A 12,859-nucleotide genomic window follows, 5' to 3' on the forward strand; every position below is an offset into this window, starting at 1 on the left:
GGCTTAATAATACAAATCATGGTGACAATGGTCTCCCAAATTTATAACTTTATAACAATGATATAACTGCCTGTAACCATGAGGATTCCGAGTTCGAATACATGCCCCCAGCTACCTAATCTTGTGGTAAGATGCGACGACATAGAACGGGTTGTTAGGCTCAGTGACCTGGATAACTGCATCTCGTTGTTCAAGATGTCGATCACTGGAGTGCCTGGTCTAGACTCAAATATTTACAGAGGGATGCTACAAAGCAGAGATCTTGCTGATTGCGGCGTTTAAAACAGCATAGATACATGGATATTCTATATATTCTGAACTCCGCGTATAATGAATAGGGTATTACAAATGAATTCGTTATATCAGAAATTCGATACTCTCAAAGTGTCCTCCAGTTTGAACTTTGAACCTATAGTCTCGTTTTCTTACACCATTTTGTCGTTGTAGGAATGTCTTGGTGGCGTTCGTGTGTAATCTATGGGACAGTCACAGATAACAGTTGTGTAGCAGTACGAAGGGGAGCTGTACGAGGGTGCACTTCCCTCTTGTACAGTTAGGTTACTTACAATAGGCCGGGTCTAACAGTACAGTTGTGTGAGTGTGCACTTCCCACTTGTACAGTTGGTTACTTACACTTGGCCGGGGCTAACAGTACAGCTGTCTGAGTGTGCACTTCCCACTTGTACAGTTAGGTTACTTACACCAGGCCGGGGCTAACAGTACGGCTGTCTGAGAGTGCACTTCCCACATGTACAGTTAGGTTACTTACACTAGGCCGGGGCTAACAGTACAGCTGTCTGAGTGTGCACTTCCCACTTGTACAGTAGGTTACTTACACTAGGCCGGGACTAACAGTACAGCTGTCTGAGAGTGCACTTCCAACTTGTACAGTTAGGTTACTTGCAATAGACAGGGGCTAACAGTACAATTGTCTGGGGGTACACTTCCAACTTGTACACTTAGGTTACTTACAATAAGCCGGGGCTAACAGCACAACTGTCTGAGGGTGCACTTCCCACTTGTACAGTTAGGTTAATTGCAATAGGCCGGGGCTAACTGTACAACTGTCTGAGAGTGCACTTCCCACTTGTACAGTAGGTTACTTACAATAGGCAGGGGCTAACTGTACAACTGTCTGAGAGCGCACTTCCCTCTTGTACAGTTAGGTTACTTACAATAGGCATGAGCTAACAGTACAACTGTCTGAGAGTGCACTTCCCACTTGTACAGTTAGGTTACTTACAATAGGCATGAGCTAACAGTACAACTGTCTGAGAGTGCACTTCCCACTTGTACACTTAGCTATAGGTTACTTACAATAGGCATGAGCTAACAGTACAACTGTCTGAGAGTGCACTTCCCACTTGTACACTTAGCTATAGGTTACTTACAATAGCCCTGGGCTAACAGTACAACTGTCTGAGAGTGCACTTCCCACTTGTACACTTAGCTATAGGTTACTTACAATAGCCCTGGGCTAACAGTACAACTGTCTGAGAGTGCACTTCCCACTTGTACACTTAGCTATAGGTTACTTACAATAGGCCTGGGCTAACAGTACAACTGTCTGAGAGTGCACTTCCCACTTGTACACTTAGCTATAGGTTACTTACAATAGCCCTGGGCTAACAGTACAACTGTCTGAGAGTGCACTTCCCACTTGTACACTTAGCTATAGGTTACTTACAATAGCCCTGGGCTAACAGTACAACTGTCTGAGAGTGCACTTCCCACTTGTACACTTAGTTATAGGTTACTTACAATAGGCCTGGGCTAACAGTACAACTGTCTGAGAGTGCACTTCCCACTTGTACACTTAGGTTACTTACAATAGGCCTGGGCTAACAGTACAACTGTCTGAGAGTGCACTTCACACTTGTACACTTAGCTATAGGTTACTTACAATAGGCCTGGGCTAACAGTACAACTGTCTGAGAGTGCACTTCCCACTTGTACAGTTAGGTTACTTACACTAGGCCGGGGCTAACAGTACAGCTGTCTGAGAGTGCACTTCCCACTTGTACACTTAGGTTACTTACAATAGGCCTGGGCTAACAGTACAGCTGTCGTGGTCAGGTTTGTCCACTTTGTTTATTGATGATGCTATTGATGACGAGACCTCCATGTGGATTGCGGGTGAGAACTTGTTATCAGAAACCTAAAAGTGCTTGTCCTGTGAGACAGTGGCTCGGGGATGCAAGGCTCGGTGACTTACCCAGATGTCGTGGATCGATGTTTATTAAATAAATCACTCGATTGTCTGGACCAGATTCGATAAGTTACAGACCGCTGTGATATAGCTGGAATATTGTGGAGTGCGGCGTAAAACACAATTCACTCTACCATGTTATGACTTAATTAGTTGCTCCATATATTCGTGCGAAGACCGCCTGATATAGACGACATACTACTGAGTGCGGCGGCAAACAAACAAACAAACAGGGAAAAACAAGCATGAATGGCTCACTATCAAAGTGCTGATAAGCTTGACTTGGCCATGTAGACGGAGCTGAATGTAAATAGGTTTAGCACATTGCAAAGATATAAAATGGCGATTGGGCTATATACCGAAAAGAAACCCTTCATGAAACATGAAGCGAAAATAAATTGTTTCCATGCAAAAGATGGGCGATGCGTTCCACGCCATTGTCGTGTGATTTTAAGGTGTCTGCATGTGTTTTGTCAGTTCTGCGTCTTGGGAGGGAACCGCGCGCCCGGCATACCTCGGGACTTGAGAACAGAATACAACTCAAAGCTATACATGATAGCATAATGCTGATTTGAAGACAATGCTAGTATTTACATTTGCTAGTGTGACAAATGCAAAGTTCACTGAAATGCAGACATGATATATTTACAAAAAAATGACCGATATCTTTTCATTTTACATTATTATTACAATAAATATTTCATCTTGAGTGAGAGAGGTCCTTACGGTTATTAATAGTCACATCAAAGTTTATATCCTTGCACGTGTGTTTGTTGTGTTTGTTTAACGCCGCACTCAGCAATATTCCAGCCATATAACAGATACTCACTGGAATGTCTAGTCCAGACCTCCGTCACATAGCTGGACTATTGCTGAGTGCGGCGTTAAACCAACAAACAATCCAATTCCTGAATATCTTGTCAAACGACCGAACTTTTATACTCAGGCCGACGCGCCTCTCAGCGCTTCTTTCAATCGGTCAAAGTCTTATAACGGGGTGCTGTTGTCATAAATACAATACAGGCTGTCTTGTCTTTTCTTTCTCCGTGAGCCGGGGTGACTGTAGTGCACGCGCTGCCCGAAATACACGTGGTTGAAACCTGACACGACACACTAACAGAAGCTTGGCAATATACGCTCATAGTCGATCAAAACACAGCCAACCACACTCGTGCATGCCTGCGGGTCCCAAAGTGTATAATCTGGTGCTTTGTGCGCTCTGGCAGTCATGTTCGTGAATCGCTTGTCTGAATTTGGTCCTTATGTCATACGGCAGTGACGCGACTGACTCATACCCAATCTTGTCAGTTTGAGGATATTGGCATAACTCACTGGACTTAGACGATATAAAATAATACATCCCAGAATTTAAGAATAATACAATCAATTGCATCACTTAGTCTTATCAGGATCCGCTTATGAGGATATATGTTCAAATCCTGTGTATGCATATATTTTGGGTCTGTCAACAGAATGTCGACCCTCCTTTTTACTCAGGTTGAAAACCGTCTGAACATGGCCGGCCTGTCTCAGTGATTTCTCTCACAGCCTTGTATATCTGAACTGCGGGGGCACTCACACACCCATGATATCCGAGTGCGGTGATGAGGTGAAGTGGGGTTTGACATCGCTTTCTTGATTATTGCATTATTATAACGACTAGCTTACACGTGTGTGTGCGTATGTGTGTGTGTGTGTGTGCGTGAGTGAGTGAGTGAGTGAGTGAAAGAGTGAGCGAGTGAGCGAGTGCGTGCGTGTGTGCGCGCGTGCATGTGTGCGTGTACTAGTTCAGCCCGATGCTGATTTTATAGGGCCAGTTGAGATACCATGCCCCAGTTTTAACATGAAGACACAGTGTGTTGACTCTGAGCGGACCAGTCCTTGTTTTAGCCCCTTAATGCGGAGCACCAGACAAGAAAACAACAAGTACCACCTGTAAATGATGTTTGGTTTGACGCGACTTTTACCAGTATGTCACATGTTTTCTGATGAAGATTTGCTGAAATTAAGACTTTGTTACGAACGTATACGACTGCGTTCAGACAATCATGTGACATATCAGATCACTGAGATTAGTAATCCGACTTTTTCACTTTTCGCGCCGTAGCGCTGTCTGATCTCAAACGGGAGCCATAATAGGCACTGTGTTAACTGAGTGAGTGAGTGAGTGAGTGAGTGAGTGAACCCTCGCTCCACGCTCAACGCTATTACAAATTACAGTGTCACGTGTTTTTAGAACAAGTATTTTTCATTAAAAGTATGTAGCTAGTAAGCATACCGTCGTTTATGTAGAAAACAAATATATATTGTCTACTGCAGACATTATAGGGATAACTATCGTTATAGCCGTAAACCAATTTGTTTATATGAACCCCCTCCCGACACCACCCCCCCCCCCCACCCCCACCCCCCCCCATCAACCCCCCAACCCCCAACCCAACAGACAGTGTAATTGGGTGTCAAATGATAGACATGCATGAACGGTGCGTGTGCGTGGCGTGCATGGCTTCTTGATTGATATAAATAAACAGTCTGACAGAAGACAGCACAGAACACATCACAGAACTCAGCACAGAACACAGCACAGAGCGCGCAGATTACTTTAAACAGCCACCAGCACATGATATAACACACAGAACACGGAAAACAACATAGAACAAATCACACAGCTTAGAACACAGCACACAACACATAGCACAGAGCACAGTACGGAACACATAACACAGCACAGAACACGTCACACAGCTCAGAACACAGAACACATTACAGATAACTGAACACAGCACACAACACAGAACACAGAACACAGCGCGCAGCACCGAACACTGTACACAGAACACAGCACGCAGCACAGAACACATAACACAACACTGAACACTTAACACAGCACGCAGCACGCAGCACAGAACACAGAACACAGCGCGCGGCACAGAACACATAACCCAACACAGAACACAGCGCGCAGAACACAGCACAGAACACTGAGCACAGAACACAGAACATCAAACTGCTCGGAACACAGCACACAGCACAGAACACAGAACACATTACAGATAACTGAACACAGCACAAAACACAGAACACAGAACACAGCGCGCAGCACCGAACACTGAACACAGAACGCAGCACGAAGCACAGAACACATAACACAACACGGTACACTTAACACAGCATGCAGCACACAACACAGAACACAGCGCGCAGCACAGAACACATAACACAACACAGAACACTGAACACAGAACACAGAACATCAAACAGCTCAGAACACAGCACACAGCACAGAACACAGAACACATTACAGATAACTGAACACAGCAAAAACACAGAACACAGAACACAGCGCGCAGCACCGAACACTGAACACAGAACACAGCACAAAACACAGAACACATAACACAACACGGAACACAGAACACAGCACGCAGCACAGAACATATAACACAACACGGAACACTTAACACAGCGTGCGGCACAGAACACAGAACACAGCACGCAGCACAGAACACATAACACAACACGGAACACAGAACACAGCACGCAGCACAGAACATATAACACAACACGGAACACTTAACACAGCACGCTGCACAGAACACAGAACACAGCGCGCAGCACAGAACACAGAACACTGAACACAGAACACAGAGCACAGAACAGCACACAGCTCAGAATACAGCACACAGCACAGAACGCAGCACACATAACACAGCACAGAACATTTAACACAGCAGAGAACACAATACAGAACACATTACAGACGCAGCACTCATCACAGAACACATCACACAGCACAGAACACATAACACAGCACAGAACAATGACACAGAACACAGAGCAGCACACAGCACAGAACGCAGCACACATCACACATAACACAGCACACAGAACACTGAACACAGAGCTCATGACAGCACACAGCTCAGAATACAGCACACAGCACAGAACGCATCACACATAACACAGCACAGAACCTTTAACACAGCAGAGAACACAATACAGAACACATTACACAGCTAAGACGCAGCACGCTGCACAGGACACATCACACAGCACAGAAACCATAACACAGCACAGAACAATGACACAGAACACAGAACAGCACACAGCACAGAACGCAGCACACATCACACAGAACACAGCACACAGAACACTGATCACAGGGCACAGGACAGCACATCACACAGCACAGAACAATGACACAGAACACAGAGCAGCACACAGCACAGAACGCAGCACACATCACACATAACACAGCACACTGAACACTGAACACAGAGCACAGGACAGCACACAGCTCAGAATACAGCACACAGCACAGAACGCAGCACACATAACACAGCACAGACCCTTTAACACAGCAGAGAACACAATACAGAACACATTACACAGCTAAGACGCAGCACTCATCACAGGACACATCACACAGCACAGAACACATAACACAGCACAGAACAATGACACAGAACACAGAACAGCACACAGCACAGAACGCAGCACACATCACACAGAACACAGCACACAGAACACAACACATATCACATAACACAGCACATCACACAGCACATCAGACAGCACACAACACACCACACAACACGGACACATCATACAGCACAAAGCACAGAAAACGCCCATCACAGATGACAAACTCCTAGATTTTTGCGTCAGGAACATGTGGTCACACACACGCTCAACGGAATACACACAACACCAAAAGACAGACTTCCAAAACATCAAAAAGAAACGCAAATTCACAACACAACTTTGCCGTGAATCTTATCAGCATATAATAATAAGCAGAAGAATAGTGACACGTATTGAAAATCAGAGAATTATGTTCGACTGTGTTGTTTTTTGTTTCTCTTACATTCCGGTGTCGAATATGAAAATTACATGAAGATAACAGTTTAGGAATCGCCATTTCCTATTAATAAATACAAATTTACTTTTGGGGCCTTTAAGCACCTGATAACTGCATATCGTATACAATGCTCCCCGAAGACGATGTCTAAAGGCGTGCAAAAGTCGCAACATGTTTGCCAGATAACTCTTAGCCCGACGATCGACACGGCGCAAAGATACTATGTAGATACTTACCTACTGATGCAATCTAAGTACCTATACTGTCAGAAAGTGCAAATACGTATCCCAGAAGGTAAACCGAATTGTAAATTCAGAATCAGGATATGAGAACATGGCATGAGTTTAAATATGTAGGTAATAATAAGTAAAACAGAAAAAAAAACAGAAATTCAAAGCAAAACTAGTGATTCGTTTTCACAACAATGACTACCTGAAACATGTGCTATTGTTTTCACCGCCTCCAGAGAGCAGACGGTCCGAGGTTCGATCCCCCACAGCGTCATACCAAAAGACGTTAAAAGACGGTACTTGTTGTTACCCTGTCTGGCGCTCGGCATTAAGGGGCTTAAACAAGGACTGGTCAGCTCGGAGTCAGTATGCTGTGTCTGAGTGGGGTATTCATGTTAAACTGCAGCATGATATCTCAGTGAGCTAGCACTATAAATCGGCATCATTCCGGACTAGCACAAGCAGCCACATAGCCACACAGACACACACGTGCATACACGTCGCTATATAAGTGCAATATTCATGGACGCGACGTTAAACCCAATGTCACCTCAGTGGACACAATAGGAATTAGGTTAACATACCCATAGTGGTATACATGATATATGTTTAAAGTGTGTTCAGAATGGAATGGGATAAAAACTGTTTTCTTGGCCATGATAATGTTTGCAACATATCTGCGCGTATTTTTGTGAGTGTGCATGTTTTATGTAACCTTGAATCATTCTTCTCTATAAGAGTTACCTCCCTGACGTTTAACGCACTGTCAGTGTACTGCTGTAGTCTGACACGTAAGTTGATCAGGCTGTCAAAAAAGTTGTTTTCCTTCCAACGAGAAACTGGGTCCACGTTTCCCGCATAGCGATCTGTAAGTAAGTGAAGGCTGCCATGTGATGTATGCGGGGAGCCACAGAGAAGTGTCGGTAAGCGTGAAGCAAGTATGATAGCGATATTTTTGTTACATAGACTTGTCTCCATCACCAGATTCCATGGCTGTGGTTGGAGATAACGCAACTCACCACGTGTGAGGCCCACTTCTTGAGAGAATTCAACTAGTTTTGAAAAGTTTTTCAACGATTAATATCATGAAAAAAATCAAGACTTTGTCGGATGTGTTAGCTGGGCCCAAATGTCATGTAATTATATCTCTACAAAGTCTACCCTATGGTTTGTTTTCGAAGATGAAACTCTATTGCCAGTGTCGTAACTTTAAGTATAATTCTAATTAATCAAACTGCACAGTTTGAAGGCAAATACACCCTGCTATCAAATCTCTTTATTGTTTTCGTTGTTAAACATATGAAGACACTCCCAACAATAATGGCCGTAGGAGCGAGAGGCCTATATAAACACTGACTGTTAATATTACATATTGCATTAGTGCACACTTGTCATGGTGTGGCCACTGCTTCTTATTATGCTGCACTAATGGTCTGCAACTTACCTGTAATATATATATATCTTTAATTATCACGTGTATGACCGCACCGCCTCCAATACTTTCTGATCCTCTGCGTTTCCTTTCAGAATACAACAGCTATAGCTTCATCCCTGCCATTTGTTTCCCTGGTATCAATCTTGTACGTTAATAATGAACACTATTAATGTGTTTGAACTTTGCAAGTTCTACCCTGTACTATATGCTAATTGCATGTGCTACCTTCAGGATCAGGATAGGATAACATGACATGAGTTTAGATATTAGGGTAATAGAAAAATAGAAAACAAACATAAATTGAATCAAAGCTAGTAATATATATTCACAGCAATGACATCCGAAAACATTTGTTATTGTTTTCAAGGAACAAGAGGTATTAGGTGGACACAATCATAGTGGTATACGTGGTTCATGTTCAAGTTCTTTCAGAATGGAATGGCTTAAAACCTGTTTTGTTATGAGGTGATGAGCAACACGTTCAAGCAGTGCAGCATCGTGGCAGCCTGGGCTATAAATAGAAACACTGGTTTAGGATTCCAATGAATGGCATTACCAGTGTTAACACAAAACTTCATAAGACCTCATCATCAAAGCATGAAACAAATAAATCACTAAGGACACAAGAGGTTGCGTATGAATTTATGTCAAACATCTTAATCTAAACCACGATAATTTTTTGAAAACGGAAATCTATATCAGAATTGACATTCAATAGTATGCCCACAAACGTTTTGCTACTCGAATATTTTGCCATTGTTCTCTGTATATGACGACAGCGTCTCCAATGATTTGCCATTGTTCTGTGTATATGACGACAGCTACTCAAGTGTTTTGACATTGTTCTGTGTATATGACGACAACTACTCCAATGATTTGCCATTGTTCTGTGTATATGACGACAACAACTCCAGTCTTTTGCCATTTTTCTGTGTACATGACGACAGCAACTCCAGTGATTTGCCATTGTTCTGTGTACATGACCACAGCTACTCCAATGATTTGTCATTGTTCTGTGTACATGACCAAGCTACTCCAGTGTTTTGCCATTGTTCTGTGCATATGACGACAGCGTATCCAGTGTTTTGCCATTGTTCTGTGTATATGGCGACATCTACTCGACTGATTTGCCAATTCTTTGTGTATATGACGACAGCTACTCCAATGATTTGCCATTGTTCTGTGTATATGACGAGAGCTACTCCCTTGATTTGCCATTGTTCTGTGTATATGACGACAGCTATTCCAATGATTTGCCATTGTTCTGTGTATTTGACGACAGCTACTTCAGTCTTTTGCCATTGTTCTGTGTATATGACGACAGTTACCCTTTGTTTTGCCATTGTTCTGTGTATATGACGACAGTTACTCAAATGATTTGACATTGTTCTGTGTATATGACGACAGCTATTCCAATGATTTGCCATTGTTCTGTGTATATGACGACAGTTATTCCAAGGATTTGCCATTGTTCTGTGTATATGACGACAGCTACTCCAATGATTTACCATTGTTCAGTGTGTATGACGGCAGCTACTCCAATGATTTGCCATTGTTCTGTGTTTATGACGACATAAACTCAAATGCTTTGCCATTGTTCTGTGTATTCGACGACAGCTACTCCATTGTTTTGCCATTGTTCTGTGTATATGACAACAGCTACTCAAATGATTTGCCTTTGTTCTGTGTAAATGACGACAGCTACTCCAATGATTTGCCATTCTTTTGTTTGATTACGACAGCTACTCAAATGATTTGCCATTGTTCTGTGTATATGACGAAAGCTACTTCAATGATTTGCCATTCTTTTGTTTGATTACGACAGCTACTCCAATGATTTGCCATTGTTCTGTGTATATGACGACAGCTACTCAAATGATTTGCAGTTGTTCTGTGCATATGACGACAGCTACCCGGGAATCGAATCCGGGTCTCTGGTCTGACGAACGAACGCTTTAGGCACTCGGCTACCTCTAGGCTACCCCTAGTTGGAGGCCAAATCAGGAATGTGTCTCGATACTGCAGTAGTTAGGGGTAGCTCATGATGTCCTGGATTATTTTCAGTAAAACTTATCTTAATGTTGAACAAGTCAAAGGAAAAGTGCCCACACCCTGTACCGAGTTTCGTACAGGTCACTCTGACATCGACAAAACTTAATGTGAAGTCATCTGGCCGAAATCCATACTTTCTTGAAACATCTGATACCCATTAATGTTTCCACAAATAACTAAAATGCATTAACTAAATCTAAATGTCCCAAAGTTCAAACGGGTCAAGCTGACATACAGAGTACTGACGTCGAGTATGCATGTATGTCTCATCTAACAGGTGTGTTAGTGTGGCGCTACAATGCCATGCTCCTTACAGCACAGATATAGTTTCTTATTCTCTGTACCTCCAACATGGGGCGACTAAATGTGACAGCAGCAGAGTATTGATGAGTAGAGTAAAAGGTGATCTTTTTATTACAGCATTCTCTATATAGAGGATTAAAAACACAACCAGCCTCCACATACAGATTTTGTCTCAGAGAAGCTCTAAAGGCTCAAAGGCAAGCCTCAGTCTCTGATGATGAATAGAATCTAGTTTTTTAACTCACGTTTACAACCTCCACCATATACGATGGAGATGTAATCCAGTTTAGAGCGCTCTATAGTTGGAAGAGGTTTTTTTTCTGATCCCCTCCCCGCTTTGAATAGGAAACGACTTTCAATGGAGCAAGTGACTTCAGGCATTTATTTTTTAAGTAATTAATGTGTGGCAGAAAGGTTTAATTTTTGTTTCACCGTTTTCTTGCTTTTTTTGATAGCTTTCACGTCATAAGGAAAGAAACTTACCTGTTGTCCTTATGTCATCAAAAATAACGAAAAGGGATTCGAAACATGGGTCTGGTAAATGCTTCAGGAGTTGGTAATTAGTTGATAATATCAGTGTCTTAACAGTATGTTTCTTGTAAACATATTGCACCTGGTTTGAAATCTGGAATTAAGAGTTGTAAGTCATCATAGTTATTCCTAAGATCTCTACAGTTCCATTGTATTATATTTGATGCTTGAGCCTTTTGTGGCTCAATTGGTAATCTTTCATGTGAATATGAGCACCAAAGCGGTTGTGGAGACATAATCTCCGAGGATGAGAGGGTAATGGGTGTTTGATGGACATTTTATTCTTATTTCACCTTTTTCTTTCTTTTCTTGATAACTTTTGTTCTGCATTTGCTGGTTCGACATGAATTATCTCAGTATCAGCCTGAAAGGGAGAAAATGTTTAAGAGATTAAGAGGTTTCAGCAGAATTTGCTTCAACAGAAAAAGAATTTAGATTAAAATTAAGCTGCCTGGCGACGGTAAAGCTGATGTTTCGTTCTTGTTTTGTTGACGAATTTTTATTTCTGTTTGATAAACAGGGCAGAATTTGGAAGTGGCCATGTGTTGCCCATCCCAGTTTGGACATTTTAAATCTTGAGGACAATCTGCACTTTCATGGTTGTCACCATAACGATGACAGAACATGGGATGTGTGCAGGTTTTCGAACCATGTCCACTTTTTTTACATTTAAAGCATCAGAGTGTATAGGGGACATACGCCTCAACTCCGATGTTGGCATAACCAGCTTCAATTGAATTGGGAACAGGTCAACGGGCAAAAGTGAATAAATATGTGTTCGTTTTAACAGTAGTAGATTCATCATCCTTTCTGGTAAAACGTTTGACAGAATAAACTTGATTTTTGCCTCGGCAATATTGAGACTGCATGTGGCATAGAGACCCGGTTGTCTGCTACGGGTGGATCAAAGGCATATGTTGTACATTGGACATATAGACCTTGGTGTCGGGGATGGGTAATAAGTAAGTTCCCCAGCGTGAGACAAATAGAAGTAATTTAACAATTAACATTATTAATGTTTAGGGGTTAGATTGAGATTAATTAAAGTAACCAAGAAATCTAATCTTTTTTCAAGTTACTTCAAAAATAATAATACTCTCAACACGAGACTATTGTGGCAACATATTCGGTTTGAAACACGAAACTCTGATGTGGTGCCAAATGTACGCACAGGAATTTTCTGTCAGAGCATTCCAGAATTGGCCTTTTGTCAAAAACGGGAGTCAGGCTAGGTGTAT

Source organism: Haliotis rufescens, unplaced genomic scaffold (genome assembly GCF_023055435.1).
Source record: "Haliotis rufescens isolate VD_foot unplaced genomic scaffold, xgHalRufe1.0.p SCAF_24, whole genome shotgun sequence".
Lineage (NCBI taxonomy): Eukaryota > Metazoa > Mollusca > Gastropoda > Lepetellida > Haliotidae > Haliotis > Haliotis rufescens.